At 40.0% G+C, this 15,667-nt stretch overlaps 1 protein-coding gene across 4 annotated transcripts in view; it reads left to right on the forward strand.

Moving 5' to 3' along the window:
* LOC109405431 (uncharacterized) overlaps positions 1 to 15,667 on the forward strand; it is a 146,809-nt gene that overhangs the window by 118,083 nt on the left and 13,059 nt on the right. The window contains exon 1 of one of the 4 annotated variants that reach the window (XM_029856748.2): positions 9,313 to 9,888. The exons of 2 other annotated variants lie outside the window; for them this stretch is intronic. The gene's annotated coding sequence lies outside the window, so the exon portion shown is untranslated. One more of the 4 variants, XM_029856746.2, reaches the window with a different exon arrangement.

The following is a 15,667-nucleotide window of genomic DNA, read 5'->3' on the forward strand; positions in this document are numbered from 1 at the left end:
CTACGTCAAGGTTTGCGTGGTTTATGAATTTGAATGAACAACGGATAACCAACCTCGATAGAAGCTTGGGAATAGAAGAGCCATCTTGGGGGAAGTTCTTGGGAAGTAAATATTGTTTGTTAACACTGGCTTCTCATTCCCTGTTGTGCATTTGGACGAGTCGGACGTGTGCTCCGTATCTCACCACGCGATAGACCTCGTAGAAGTAGAGTTTTTTCCCCCGCAATTGCGGAAGGTTTTTTATATCGTGCGTTCTCCTGCTTGTGCGAAGTGTAGTGTCGCAAGGTGGTATCCAGCGCAACGCGGAAGCGAGGTGCTTGCATCATCGTACATCAAGGTCAAGGAATAATCGCATCCAAAAGTCATCATTATCGCCATCATCAGCCCCTCCGTCAACAAGGAGGACGGCGGCGACGGGTGCGAAGGCAGACGCGACGGACAGCTACACCATCGACCTGCCTGTGATAAATATCTACCTGCTCCGGTCAGATAAGTATCACTCTTTCGATACACTCTTTTGTCCGCCCAATTTGTTTTGATCGCTTTTGTCTATTGTATCCCCAGTCCACATTCGACCACGTGCTTTTTTTTGACATCCATAACAGTGGTTCCCAAACTACTGTATACGGGTAAGGGTGTACAAACTGTAAATAACAGAACATTTTTTTTTGTTTTTTTTTTTTATTAGCTATTTTTTCTTTTTTTTTCAATACCGTTTTTTTTTGCATCCTACAGGGTGCGCTAAAATAAACATAAGAATTGAATTCGTATATTATTAGTACAAGTTTTTTTTTTTTTTTTGCTTTATTTTTTTTTTGTATATTATTAACATTGTTTGGTTTACAAACCAAACAGTTGTCGTCCTAAGGAAGAAAGTGCACTGTAAATACTTTAAGGTTTTTTCTCTTCCTCTTTTGCACTTTTGAGTTATTTTCCATAAATTTGTTTCCACATGGACGATTCGATTGGAGGCGAAACGCCTCCCAATGATATCATTGCTCGTACGCGGTTTTATCAGCCATCTTCGCCTGGACCTTGGGTTGTCTATTTCCGGCGCAAATGCAAACCATTGAATATGCTTTCGATTTCTCGAGAGCTGACGCGTAAGTATCCTGGGACCGTTATTCACCAAGTGAAAGCATCCAAGCTGCGTGTTACCGCACCTAGCTACAAAGCAGCAAATGAAATTGCTCAACACGAAGCGTTTACTGTTGAATACGCGGTCTATGTGCCAGCACGAGAAGTGGAGGTGGAGGGGAAGATCCTCGACGAAATGCTGACATGTGAGGACATCAAGACCGGCTTTGGTCGATTCAAAAATAGGTCAATTCCTGATGTGGCTATCCTAGACTGTAAACGCTTATCTAAGGTTTCCATGGAAGGAAATAAAAAGGTGTACTCGCCTTCAGCGTTTTTTCGAGTGACTTTTCCAGGTTCCGTCCTCCCGGAATTTGTTGTAATTGATGGTGGTTTTTACCCAGTGCATCTTTTTAGGCCGAAGGTTTTTAATTGTACCAAATGCAAGCAGTTTGGTCACAGTGATAGCTTTTGCGACAACAAGCCCCGTTGTGGCAAATGCAACCAAGCTCATTTGGAGGACTCTTGCACACAGGAAGCGGAAAAATGTTGCTACTGTGGCGGAGATCCACACGACTTGCATGTTTGCCCGGCTTACAAAAGACGCATTCGAAATGAGAGTCGCTCTATCATAAAGCGCTCCAAACAGACATATGCGGAGATGGTGAAATCTTTTAAAACACCAGATTCCGTGTCTGAATCAGCTGTCCCAGTTGAAAATCCCTATCAGGAGTTGTCTTCCGATGATCAGGACGATGGCGAAACTGATGAGGGTGGATCTCTTTCGGAGGTACACGCACCTGGAAAAAGGAAGTCATCATCTTCCCCGGGATTGCGCCGAAAGGTCTTTTTAAAGTCTTCCCTCAAAAGTTTGCCTAATGTTAAAGGAGACGGGGTAAACTTAACTCCGAAGAATCAGGTTCCTCTAGCTTCAGATCCATGTTGTAGCAAGAACCTGTCACCCCCGTCTCCGCCTGTTAAATACACTTCAAAGAGAAATAATCGACAAGGTAGCAAGAAAAAAGCTACCAAAGTGCCTCGCAGTTCAAGCAAGCCTCCTAGACCCAAGCGAGGACTGTTTACTTTTAGGGTTCTCGTGGATCGCTTCCAGAAACATTTAGAGGCATTATTGATATGTTTATACCTACAGTAGAAGAATATCTTCGGAATCTGACACAATCATGGCCCCTCCTTGCTGCGATCATATCTTTCGATGGATAATTCATCAAGTGAGGTACAAGATATGATCACTGTGCTACAGTGGAACTGTCATAGTCTAAAACCTAAATTAGACCTGTTTAAGTTTTTGATTCACAACTCTGATTGTGATATATTTGCCCTTTGTGAAACATGGCTTTCTTCTGAAGATGAGCTCAACTTCCACGATTTTAACATTATACGCCAGGATAGAGATGACCATTATGGGGGAGTTCTTTTGGGGATCAAAAAGACTTACTCATTTTATAGAATTCCAATCGCGACTCATCCTGGCGTAGAAATCGTCGCTTGCCAAATAAACGTAAAGGGTAAAGAACTTTGCGTAGCTTCCGTTTACATTCCTCCAAGAATTTCAATTAACCGCCGTCATCTTTGGAATGCGGTATCTGCACTATCACATCCAGTTTTAATTCTGGGTGATATGAACGCACATGGTACAGGGTGGGGCGAACCATATGACGATAATAGAGCGGCCATTTTCTATGATTTGTGCGACGATTTCAATTTGAACATTTTAAATACAGGTGAAGTGACACGTATTGCATCTGACGGCAAAGAAAGTCGTCTCGACCTATCACTGGGGTCAAGTTCACTATCATTCGATTGCTTGTGGAAGGTAATCGAGGATCCTCATGGTAGTGATCACTTACCCATTATAACCACCATAAAGCAAAATAGTGAAAGGTTCGACCATCCAATTCAGGTTCCTTTTGACCTCACAAGGAATATCGATTGGCAAAAGTATGCAGAAGCGGTATCTTTTGGCATCGAATCATTCAATCCCCTCCCACCTTTGGATGAGTATCGATTCCTGTCTGAACTGATATATAAGAGTGCATTAGAATCACAAAAACGACGTGTTCCAAGTGCAACCTTCAAAAGAAGACCAGCCACACTAGGCTGGGATGATGATTGCACCCAGTTGTATCTTAAAAAATCTGATGCTTTCAAAACTTTCCGTAGGCACGGTACCTCAGATCTTTATCAAGAGTACGCAAAGCTCGAAAGACAGCTGAGAAACCTGCTGAAAGCGAAGAAGCGTAGTTATTGGCGACACTTCATTGAGGGTCTCTCAAGAGAAACTTCAATGACAACGCTTTGGAGAGTGGCTCGCAACATGCGAAACCGCTCTTCTTCTAATGAGAGTGACGAATACTCCAACCGTTGGATATTCAGCTTCGCGAAAAAGGTCTGCCCAGACTCAGTCCCAGCACAACCGATTTCTTGGGAAACATCCCCAAGAGACGGTTCTCTGGACAGACCCTTCACTATGCTGGAACTTTCTATGGCTCTTCTTTCATCAAACAATTCCGCTCCGGGACGCGATATGATCAAGTTCAATCTTCTAAAGAATCTCCCAGATACCGCGAAAAGACGATTACTGGACCTGTTCAACTCATTCATGGAGAACAACATCGTTCCGCATGAATGGAGACAGGTCAAAGTAATAGCTATTCAAAAGCCTGGTAAACCAGCGTCTGATCATAATTCATACCGCCCAATTGCTATGTTATCATGTTTAAGGAAATTGTTGGAAAAAATGATCCTATCACGACTCGATCATTGGGTCGAATCGAATAACTTGCTTTCAAATACACAGTTCGGGTTTCGCAAGGGCAAAGGAACAAACGATTGTCTAGCGTTGCTTTCAACAGATATTCAACTGGCCTTTGCGGAAAAGGAGCAACTGGCTTCAGTTTTCTTGGATATTAAGGGCGCCTTTGATTCAGTTTCCATAGGAATATTGTCAGAAAAACTGCACAATAGTGGACTTCCAGGAATTTTAAATAATTTCTTGTATAATTTGTTGTCAGAAAAACATATGAGTTTCAATCTCGGACAACTGACAACTTCCAGAATTAGTTACATGGGCCTACCCCAAGGCTCATGTTTAAGTCCCTTGCTTTATAATTTTTACGTGAAAGACATTGATAGTTGCTTGGAAGGACAATGCACGCTAAGACAACTTGCAGATGATGCTGTGGTTTCTCTAAAAGGCCCACATGCAGAAATGTTGCAAAGACCATTGCAAAATTCTCTAAATAATCTGTCAATCTGGGCAAGAGATTTAGGGATCGAGTTTGCTCCGCAAAAAACTCAATTGGTTGTGTTTTCTAGAAAGCGGAACCCAGCCCAACTGAAACTCAATCTTTTGGGAATAGAAATCGACCAGTCTTTGACTTCGAAATACCTTGGGGTCTGGTTTGATTCAAAAGGCACTTGGGGTACCCAAATCAAGTATTTGGTGCAAAAATGTCAACAAAGGATCAATTTTCTACGCACAATTACCGGAACATGGTGGGGTGCTCACCCGGAAGACCTCATAAAACTTTACAAAACGACTATTCTCTCTGTTATTGAGTATGGCTCTTTCTGCTTTCACTCAGCAGCAAACTGCCACCTAATAAAGTTGGAACGAATTCAATACCGTTGTTTGCGTATTGCTCTCGGCTGTATGCACTCAACGCATAATGCGAGCCTTGAGGTCCTGGCAGGGGTGAAACCTCTCCAGAACCGATTCTGGGAGCTCTCGCTAAGGTTACTTATCAAGTGTGGAGTGAGCAACACACTTGTCATTGAAAACTTCGAAGAAATGCTCAGTCTGAACACTCAATCAAAATTCATGAGAATCTATCTGTTCTACATGTCATCTGACATAAGCCTACCAAGTTATAATCCTCCTCGTGTACACTTCACTAATGACAGTTCCTCTGTTAAATACGATCTGTCCATGAAACAAGCTATTTATGGAATACCAGATCAACTTCGATGTATATCTATTCCTCGCATTTTTAACGAAAAGTACCAAAATGTCAATTCCTGTAAGAGATTCTTCACTGATGGGTCTCGCATAAATGGATCCACTGGTTTCGGTGTCTTCAATGAAAATTTCACCGCCTTCCGCAAACTTCAGGAACCTTGTTCGGTTTATGTTGCTGAGCTGGCAGCAATCAACTTCGCTTTGGGGATGATTTCCAACATGCCCGTAGACCATTTCTTCATCTTCTCGGATAGCCTTAGTTCGATTGAGGCACTCCGGTCGATGAAACCTGTAAAACATTCATCTTACTTTCTTACAAAAATAAGGGAGCAGATGGGTGCACTGGTCGAAAGATCATACAAGATTACCTTTGTATGGGTCCCCTCACATTGCTCAATTTATGGCAATGAGAAGGCGGACTCTCTCGCAAAGGTGGGCGCACAGGAAGGTGAGATCTATGATAGAAGAATTTCACATGATGAATTTTTCCATTTTGTTCGCCAGAGTTCTCTTCAAAGTTGGCAAAATGATTGGCGAGATGGCCAGCTGGGACGGTGGTTACATTCCATTATTCCTAATGTTTCTTTGCGAGTGTGGTGGTATGGTCTGGATGTAAGTCGCAATTTCATTCGCGTGATGTCAAGACTTATGTCCAACCATTACTCGCTAGACGCGCATTTACACAGGATTAACCTCGCGTTGAGCAATGTTTGTACTAAGTGCGGTTCCGGTTATGATGACATCGACCACGTAGTTTGGCAATGCCCAGATAATGACGCCTCCAGAGCGCTACTTTTGGATACCCTTGAGGCCCGAGGTAGACAACCCTTTGTTCTTGTGAGAGATGTGTTGGGGACCCGCGATGTCACATACATGGGATGTATTTTCGACTTTCTTCGCTCTGCTGGTATAAAAGTTTAATTGCTTGTGTTTTCTTCTCCAGTTTTTTTTTTCTCTGTTTTGTCCTCTTTGTGTTACCAAGCTGCTCATGGCCATCCGGAAGACCAAGTTCCACAACAAGTTGGTACCAACACCACAAGGCACCGAATATGCTAGCAAGATGCGATTCACCCCCGGATGAGCAGCAGTGAAACCTTTGGCCCAATCCTTACCCTGTCCATCCCTCAAAATGTGACCTTCTAACCTCGAGCTGCCACGAGTACCCTGGCTTCCACCCATTACTAACAGATATCATTAAAAAGTTATTGCTCTGTATAATGTATATTATTAAGTACAAAGAAAGATCCTCGGCTCCGTAAAGCGTTATACACGATTGAGCCCCAAATAAACGAACTAGATAAAAATAAAAAAAAAACACTGGCTTCCGTACGGTAGAAGTGGCCATTCCGATGTTTTCAGTAGAGGGTGGCAGTCAAGGTTGCATTTCGAATAACAGTGAGGAACAAAAGAGCTCCTCAATTTTCAGGAAAAGCCCGTGTGCTGATTTTGGACCCAGATAAACAAAAAAAAAAAAACACTCAGGTTGGACGTGAATTCGAAGACAAACAATGTCTCTTGGTCAGACGCCATTCAATTGTCAATTTTTTTTCGACCGTTAGCCATGCACTTCTAGTTACCTAGTTTGTGTTGATGTCATGGCAACATATGCAGTCGGAACGCAACGCTCGGAAGATAAAGAGAAGTACTGTGGGTGAGCAGTAACTGCTCTACTCGCAGTGAAATCCATAGTGCACTACGTTAGTTTCAATGTTTCACTTTTGAGTGCGTGTGTTTTTCTCTTTTCACACCGAAGAGCATCAAGGCACACTTCTCTTGACTGCATCAAAATCTTCACTTTTTAAACCGAAGTGTGAGAAATGACCAACTCTGGTAGGGACTAAGGGTAAAATGAGCATAATAACATTCACGCGGTCACTGAAATCACTTCTTATCGATTCCTTGTATCCTAATCCACTGAAGAAACCATTCGTAGCATACAATTCTTAAGTTTCTTGTTAGTTATGGAGCTAATTTCATTCAAAACTCAATATATGTGGGGAATTAGGGTAAAATGAGCGCGGTCACTACAATCACTTCTAATATATTCCTTGTATCTTAATCCTCCAAATAAATACTTCTTAACATACCACTCATAATTTACTTGTGAGTTATGAAGCTGATTTCATACAAAACACAATATATGTGGGTAAGTAAGGGTAAAATGAGCATAATTACATTCACGCGCTCACTGCAATCACTTCCAAATGATTCTCTACATCTTAATCCTTCAGAAAAGTCCTTTGAGGCAAACCGCATTCATGTTTCATAAGTGTTTTAGAGTTAGCTTCATAAAAAAGTCAATAAAAATTGGGGAATTAGGGCAAAATGAGCAGGATAATGATCCGTGCGGTCTGTTTAACCACTTGCATTCGATTCCCCAGGCAATTTTACGTCTAAAACCGTTTTGTTCATTAGAAAAACTGGATTCGATCATGAGAAACAGAATTTAGTGTCGGTTTGCACTGTTTTTTTTCCCACTGTGCATCGTTTTCCCATAGTAATTTCCATACAAACTTTGAAGGGCTTGTGCAGTCTCAATTTCCAACCAAATGAGCTCAAACTTTGGGAGAAGGCATAGAATCTGGTCACAATTCGAAAAAGCGATGTGCAGCAAAAACGATTTTTTGAACCATGCTAGTGGGATAGCACTCCATTTTGCCAGTAGTTGTGGAATATCTCGCGTTCTGAACCAGTTAGAAGGATACTGTCTCCAGCAAAGTTGCTCAGAAGACTAAGGGCTTTAGCATAGAAAACAATTTAGTTTGAGAATCACTCACTACGTGGCGCTAGTGTTCTTGGGAGCTTCCAGTTCACATTAAACATCGTATATCTCGCGCTCTGGACCACTTAGAAGAATCTTCGGCAAAGTTACTTAGAAGATTAAAGAGCCTTCACATAGAAAACAATATAGTTCGAGAATCACTCACTGCGTGGCGCTAGTGTTCTTCGGAGCTTCCAGTTCACATTAAACATCGTATATCTCGCGCTCTGGACCGCTTAGAAGGATACTGTCTTCGTTGCTCAGAAGACTAAGGGCTTTCGCATAGAAAACAATTTAGTTCGAGAACCAATCACAGCGTGGCGCTAGTGTTCTTAGGAGCTTCCAGTTCACTCTAAACGTCGTATATCTCGCGCTCTGGACCACTTAGAAGGATACTGTCTTCGGCAAAGTTACTCAGGCGACTAAGAGCTTTCGTGATATGATGCTACACACCACGACGCTTTTAGCCAAATTTTGCTGAACTTTCGTCAAAACATACTGAGTTACAGCAAAACGTTGATGGTGATCAGTAGATTTTACTGAACAAATCAGCAAACCTTGCTGAATTTTAACAAATATTTTGCTAAAACCTTCAACTCGGCAAATTTCAGCAAATATTATTTAGGGTGTATTATTCTTAGAAGCTGATATCGGCACCAACATTTCAAAAGGGCGTAACTGCTTTTGCAACCAATGCCTTCTCACAGAGCTGTGGGTCGTATTTCATTCATCTCAGGCAATTCACATCCATTAATCGAAAGAGGAGGATTTTATCTTTCTATTTGTGCTAGTGGATTGCTCGAGAGGGATGGGATACGCTCCACAGTTTTGTGAGAAGGCATTGGTTGTAAATGCAGTTTCGCCCTTTTGAAATGTTGGTGCCGATATCGACACCAACATTTCAAAAGGGCGTAACTGCTTTTGGAATCATCACCTTCTTTTAAAGCTGTGGATCATGTGTTATGATTTCCATGTTTTTCACAACAAGTACCAGATGGGAAAAACTCTCCTCTTTCCGACAACCACGGTGGTTTCAGTGTAAGGGAGGCAGTACGACCTACAGCTTTGAAAGAAGGTATTACTTCCAAATGCAGTTACGCCCTTTTGAAATGTTGGTGCCGATATAATCGTTGTGTATCCATATGTTACTATGTTTGTTAAAGCTTCCTTTTGGCGGAATTTCTGCGGCAATTTTTTTTGGAAATCCTTTCGGCAAGTTTTATTGGATTTGTTTCAAAATTTCATTTAAGTTTTTTTTTTTTTGGGATTTCTTGGGCATTTTTTTTTTTGAAACTATTTTGGCAACTCCTTTGGAATTTTGTTCGATAACTCTTTTGGAAATTTCCCAGCAGTAATATTGGAAATTGATTTAGATTATTATGTATATTCGAAAATAAATACCTGCAGCATAACATGTTTTGGTTTTACTCATTTATGTCATAAGAATAATTGAACGGTTTGATTGCAAACTTTGTAACAGATTTTTCATTCATGTCTACTCGGGAACCGCGATTTTCACGACGATTTGCATTTTTGGTTCCAATCTCGACGGAATTAGTTCATCATCATAATACAACCGCATTTTAAGAACCATATGTTTGAAAGCATTAGGAGCAAGCACGTGGTGCGAATCAAATGCGTTGTTGTTTCGTAGAAATTCGAAAACGAAAACGGAGGGGAAATCATTCTTAATACGTCATTTCGACTTATGCTGCTGCTACCGCCGCAAGTCGGTCCGACTTGAGCAAGGCCATTTGTTCTAGGTATAGAGTCTGTTAGAATTTCAAAGGGGAACTGGTGTATGATACGTAGCATGAATGTTTCTTGTGTATGAATAGGTATGAATCACTCGAACCAGCAGCGCTAGGGGAGACATGGGATATTGCGTTTCGCTTCAGTTTTCGGATTTGGTGTTTGGTTCGTGGAGGAAGTAATTAGCTGGAATCTTTGTTTTATTTTAAGACCGTTGTGCTACTAATAAGTATCGTATAATATATTATATCTAGTGGATAGAGGTATCGAAGCATAGCGTTTAGATGACAAAATTGCTTCAACATCAATTTGCTCATGTGTGAGTATACTAGTTTAAAGTGACATTGAAAGCGATACGCTTGTTTGGTTTGATTGTCACCTTGTCACCTTCAATATCATCAACAGCCAATCAAAAAATATAATCTCAGGTGAGTGATTATTATGACAATTATGTTGTATATATAACAATTATTACGGAATGGACGTTGAAAGTTAAGAGACTAACTGGTCGAAGTTGAAGATGACTCTCTGACTCTCAAACGAAAAGTTCTCGAATATTGCTTTATCTTTTTTGTTTCAAATTTCTCATCTAAGTTGTCTAAGAACCAGTTTTAGAGCTTTGAAAAACACACATTTTCGTGCACTGAGAATGTTGCTACGTCATTCCGTTCAAAAGATATTGATGATTTTCTAGAAAAAATAGGCACTTTTCAAGTATTTTTCACTTGAGTTACAAAAATAACACCCCTGTAATTTTTTGATATGTTTTATAACAAAATTTCTTCTTTTGAATGCGGACAAAAGATATTTTTTATGTTTGCCCCAACCCGTCAAAACACCTTTTTAAAAAACTATGATTTTTTTAAGAAAAATGCCTATAACTTTTGAATGAAAAGAGATATCGACCATCTCAGATATCGACGCGCACGAAACGACGCGTCTTCAAATGCTCTACATGTGTTTCTTGGGCGACTTTGATGAAAAATCGAAACTGAAAAAGTTAACGCCAGAAAACCGTTTTTTCTTGAACCACCCTAAGCTTATTCAGCAAAATACCTCTAGATCGGTCAATTTTAAAGCTACATTAAAAGGGTCTTCAGCAAACTTGCTCAAAATTGATAGATCTACAACTATCCCGAAGAATGTATATAGTTATTCTTGCAAATAAAAAAGTTTGGTCCCAATTTCTTTGAAAATATGGACCACCCTAATTTTCATGTATATTGAAAAGAGGGCCTTATTTTTAGGAACAACTTTGTAGAAGACCATATTAATCTAGAAAACCATTTTAAGGCGCTGAATGCAGCTTTCCTCGTAAATCTGTTTCGTGGACCATTGTGCAGTGTCCTGAGTGCCTTGACTAGTCTGACTAGGATTCCGAAGAAAAATTGCCAAACTTTTTTTTTTATTGCGAAATGAGGGGCAATTCAGTGAATTGAGAAAACGCGAAATTTGAGTGTTTTTTCGTTGATAAACACTACCCATCTGTGACGATACCACTGAACGTCTCCGGCTGTCATGGCAGCTCATCAAAATAGGTAAAACCTCTACATATCCCTTGTGTGCGTTTGGGGCTGTCCATAAACCACGTGGTCATTTTTTTGGGACTTTCCAACACACCCCCCCCCCCCGCGTGGTCATTAGTTCATACAATTTTTTTTATTTGTCCATACAAAATGGTCATTGGCCGACCCCCCCCCCCCCCTCATGACCACGTGGTTTATGGACAGCCCCTTTTTGAAAAGCCCCCCCTGGCCGCCAGATTTTTTTTAAATTCAAGCCGACTCAAAGATTATCAATAATTCAAAGAGTTCCAGAAAAATATTTAAAAAAAAACTATTCTCTAGACTATTCTAATAATTGAGGTTTTTATCCACAATTATCAAACCTTTTTTTCTTGTGAATCACAGGAAATTTCGCAAAGTATTTGTCCAAGAGATCCACTTCAATCTTATCATTGATTTTTTTATCTAGTTCGTTTATTTATGGTTCAATCGATTTCATAGAACTTAACCAAATAACAAGCTTAGTTGAATGGTTAAATTTTGTGATGTTTATTCATGGAATACAAAAACAGCATGCCCAGTTTCCGGTAGGGAAAAACTTTGTAGAATTATATGCTGCTATAGAGTGCATAATACCTGGGATATCTTTACAAATTCTTTTAAGGACATCTCCAGAAATTCCTTTTGGCATTTAACTTCTCCAGGGATTCTTTCAGAAATTCCTCAAGAGACATGTCCAGGAGTTTCTCTTGCGTGAACTTTTCCATGGATATCTTGCCAGATTCAGATAGTTTTTTTTTTTCAGGGTTTGTTCCAAGGAATGCTTCAAGAATTCCTCTCACGATTCCTTCAGATTTTTTACAGATACTTCTGCAAGGATACATCCATTTAATTCCTTCAGAAATTTTCCATAGCTTCCTTCAGTGATTCTAGCATGGATTGCACCAGAGAGTTTTTCAAGAATTCCTTTATGGGTTTCACCAGACATTCCTCCAGGAAGTTCTCCTGGGGTATCTTTACAAGTTCCTCCAGGGATTGTTCCAGTGCTTTTTTCGATGATTCCTCCACGAATTTCCAGGAGTTCCTCAAATCATTGTACAAAGCATTCTTTTGGGAGTCCATCCAAAGATTCCAACAATAATTCGTCCAAAAATTATTGCAGACATGGATGGCTTCATTGTTTTTCTACAGAAATTCTTCCAGGAATTTGTTAAGACAGCTTTCCTGGGATTTCCTAAGGAATGGGATTGCTTCCGGGATTCCTCCAGGTTTTCCTTCAAGCATTCCTCCAAGGATTCACCCAGGAATATCTTCTGTGTTTCTTTCAGAAACAACTCCAAGAATTATTTTAAACAATCCTCCAAGGGTTCCTCCAGGAATACTTTTTAGAATTCCTTCAGGAGTTCTTCTTGGAATTCTTTCAGGAACTCCTCCAAAAATTAATCCAATGCTTCTTTCAGGAACTGTTGAGGAATTCCCTAAAGAATGCCTCTAGGAATTGCTTCCAGGATTTCTCCTGGGGTTTCTTCAGGATTCCTCAAGGAGTTCTTCCACGAACTCTTCTAAGAATTCCTTCAGGATTTCTCCAAGGATTCCATCTGCAATTTCTTCAGAAATTTTTACTGGGATTCCTCCATGAATTTCTTAAGAGTTTCTCCCAACAATTATTCCAGGAATCCTCTGGGAATTGTTGCAGTGATTCCCCTAAAAATTCATCCAAGGATTAATTCAGAAACGCGTATAGAGATTTCTCCAGTATTTTTCTAGGATATCCTCCAGGGATTCTACCAAGAATTTCTGCAGGGCTTAACTCGGAACTTCCTTCTGTGATTCTCTCTGGAGCCACTTATTTTAAAACATCCTCCAGGAACTCTTTTTGTGGTTCCTCCAGCAATTCCTAATTGTCTTTTTAAAGGAACTTTTCCAGGAATTGATTCAGTACTTCCTCCAGGTACTGCTTAAGGTATTTAGGTATTCCCTTTCCAGGATTCCTTCTGGAGTTTCTTCATAAACTCTTCTAAGGATTCCTTCCGAATTAGTTTAAAAACTCCATCTGCGATTTCTCAGGAATAATTTCTGATATTCCTATACGAATTTCCAAAGAGATTCATCCACAAATTTCTTCAAGAATTCCTCTAGGAATTACTCCAGGAAATCCTTCAGGAATTCCTTCAGAAATTCTTCCAGGATTTTTTCTAGGAATACCTTCTGGAATTTTTCCAGAAATTCCACCAAGAAATCTTCCAATCTTCGCTCCAGGAATTGCTACAGGCATTCCTCCAAGAATTGCACTAAAAACTCCTCCAGGAACTTTTTTTTAGTGTATTTTCCAGGGAATTCTCCAGAAATTCGTTCGAGGATTTCTCCAGGAATTCCTCCAGTGATTTTTCTAGAAATCCCTCCGGGAATTTCTCGGGTGATTTTTCAGAGATTCCTCCTGGAATTCCTTCAAGGATTCCGCCAGGATTTTATCCAGGAATTTCTCCAAGAACTATTCCAGGAAATTCCCCAGGAATTACCCCAAGAATTTCTTCAGGAATTATTCCAGCAATTTCTATAGGAATTAATCCAGGAATTGCTCCTGGATATACTTCAGAAATTATGTCAACAATTTCTCCTGGTATTTTTCCAGAAAATCTTCTGGGGATTTTTTCAGAAATTCTTCCAGAAAATTATCCAGGAATACCCTCAGGAATTTTTCAGGAATTCCTCCAGGAAATCCTCCGAATATTCATGCAGGAAATCCTCCGAAGATTCATCCAGGTAATCATCAAGAAGTTCCTCTAAGGATTCTTCCTGGAAATCCTCGAGGGATTTCTTCAGAAATTCTTCCAGAAAATTCCTGGAGGAATACCATCAGTAATTTTTCAGGGATTCCCCCAGGGACTTCTTTACAAACTTCTTCTAGGATTCCCCCAAGGATATGTTCAGGAATTCCTTCGAGGATTTATCTAAGAATTCCTCCAGAAATTTCGCTAGAAACTCCTCCAAGATTTTCTCAAGGGATTTTTTTTTCAGAAATAGAAAAATAATAGAATAGAAATTTCCCAAAATTTCTCTAGAAATTCATCCAGTAATTCTTCTGAGAATTCCTCTAGAGTTTCTTCCAGAAATTCCCAAAGGAATACCTCTAGGAATTGTTCCAGGCATTCCTCCAGGGCGTTTTACAGGAATTTCTCTAGAAACTTCTCTAGGAATTACCCCAGGAATTTCTTCATGAATTCCCTCAGGAATTTCTCCAGGAATTTCTCTAGGAATTGCTCCTGGACATTTTTCAGAAATTATGTCAGCAATTCCTCAAGGTATTTCTCCAGGAATTTCTCCCGAGATTCCATCAGGAATTGCTTAAGGGATTCCTCCAGAGATTTCTCCATGGAATCTCTTCGGGAAATTCTTTGAAGATTCCTCCTGCAGAAGTTTCTCCAGAGATTCTTCCAGGAAATCCTCTAGGGAATTCTTCAGAAATTCTTCTGGAATATTCTCCAGAAATACCTTCAGGAATTATTCAGGGATTCCTCCATGAATTACACCAGGAATTAATCAAGGAACTCCATCATAAATTATATCAGCAATTCATCCAGGAGTTACTCCAGGAAATCCTTGAGGGATTTCTTCAGAAATTTTTCCAGGATTTTTTCTTCAGGAATTTTTTTCAGAAATTCCGTCAAGAAATCTTCCTGTTTTCCCTCCAGGAATCGCTACAGATATTTATCTAGGAATTCCTCTAAAACCTCGTCCAGGGATTGTTTAAGCGATTTTTCCACGGATTTCTTGAGAAATTCGTTCGAGGATTTCTCCAGGAATTCCTCCAGGGATTTCTCTTGAAATCCCTCCGGGAATTTCTCAGGGGTTTTTTTTTCAGAAATTTCTCCCTGAGCTCCTCTATGAATTCCCCCAGAAATTTAACCAAAAGTTTTTGCGGGAATTCCTCCAGAAATTCCTTCAAGGATTCTTCCAGCAATTCCCAAAGGAGAACTTCCAAGAATTTCTCCAGGATTTTATCCAGGTATTTCTCCAAGAACTCCTCCAGGAAATTCTCCAGAAATTACCCCAAGAATTTCTTCAGGAATTCCTCCAGAAATGTCTCTACGAATTGATCCTGGAATTGCTCGTGGACATCCTTCAGAAATTATGTCAACAATTTCTCCAGGATTTTTTCCAGAAATTCTTCTGGAGATTTTTTCAAAAAAATTTCCAGGAAATTCTCCAGGAATACCTTCAGGATTTTTTCAGGGATTACTCCAGGAAATCCTCCGAAGATTCCTCCAGGAAATTCTGGAGGATTTCCTTCAGGCAGTCCTTCGAGGATTTATCCAAGAATTTCTCCAAAAATTCCGCTAGAAATTCCTCCAGGATTTTCTCAAGGGATTTTTTTCAGAAATAGAAAAATAATAGAATATAAATAGAAATTTCCCAGAATTTCTCTAGAAATTAATCAAAAATTTCTCTTAGAGATTCCTCTAAAAATTTCTCTTGAAAATTCCTCCAAAAATTCACAAAGAAATACCTCTATTAATTCCTCCAGGTATTCCTCCAGGATTTTATCCAGAAATTTCTCCAGGGATAACCCCAGGAATTTCTCTAGGAATTGCT

The sequence above is a fragment of the Aedes albopictus genome, chromosome 1 (genome assembly GCF_035046485.1).
Source record: "Aedes albopictus strain Foshan chromosome 1, AalbF5, whole genome shotgun sequence".
Classification (NCBI taxonomy): Eukaryota; Metazoa; Arthropoda; class Insecta; order Diptera; family Culicidae; genus Aedes; species Aedes albopictus.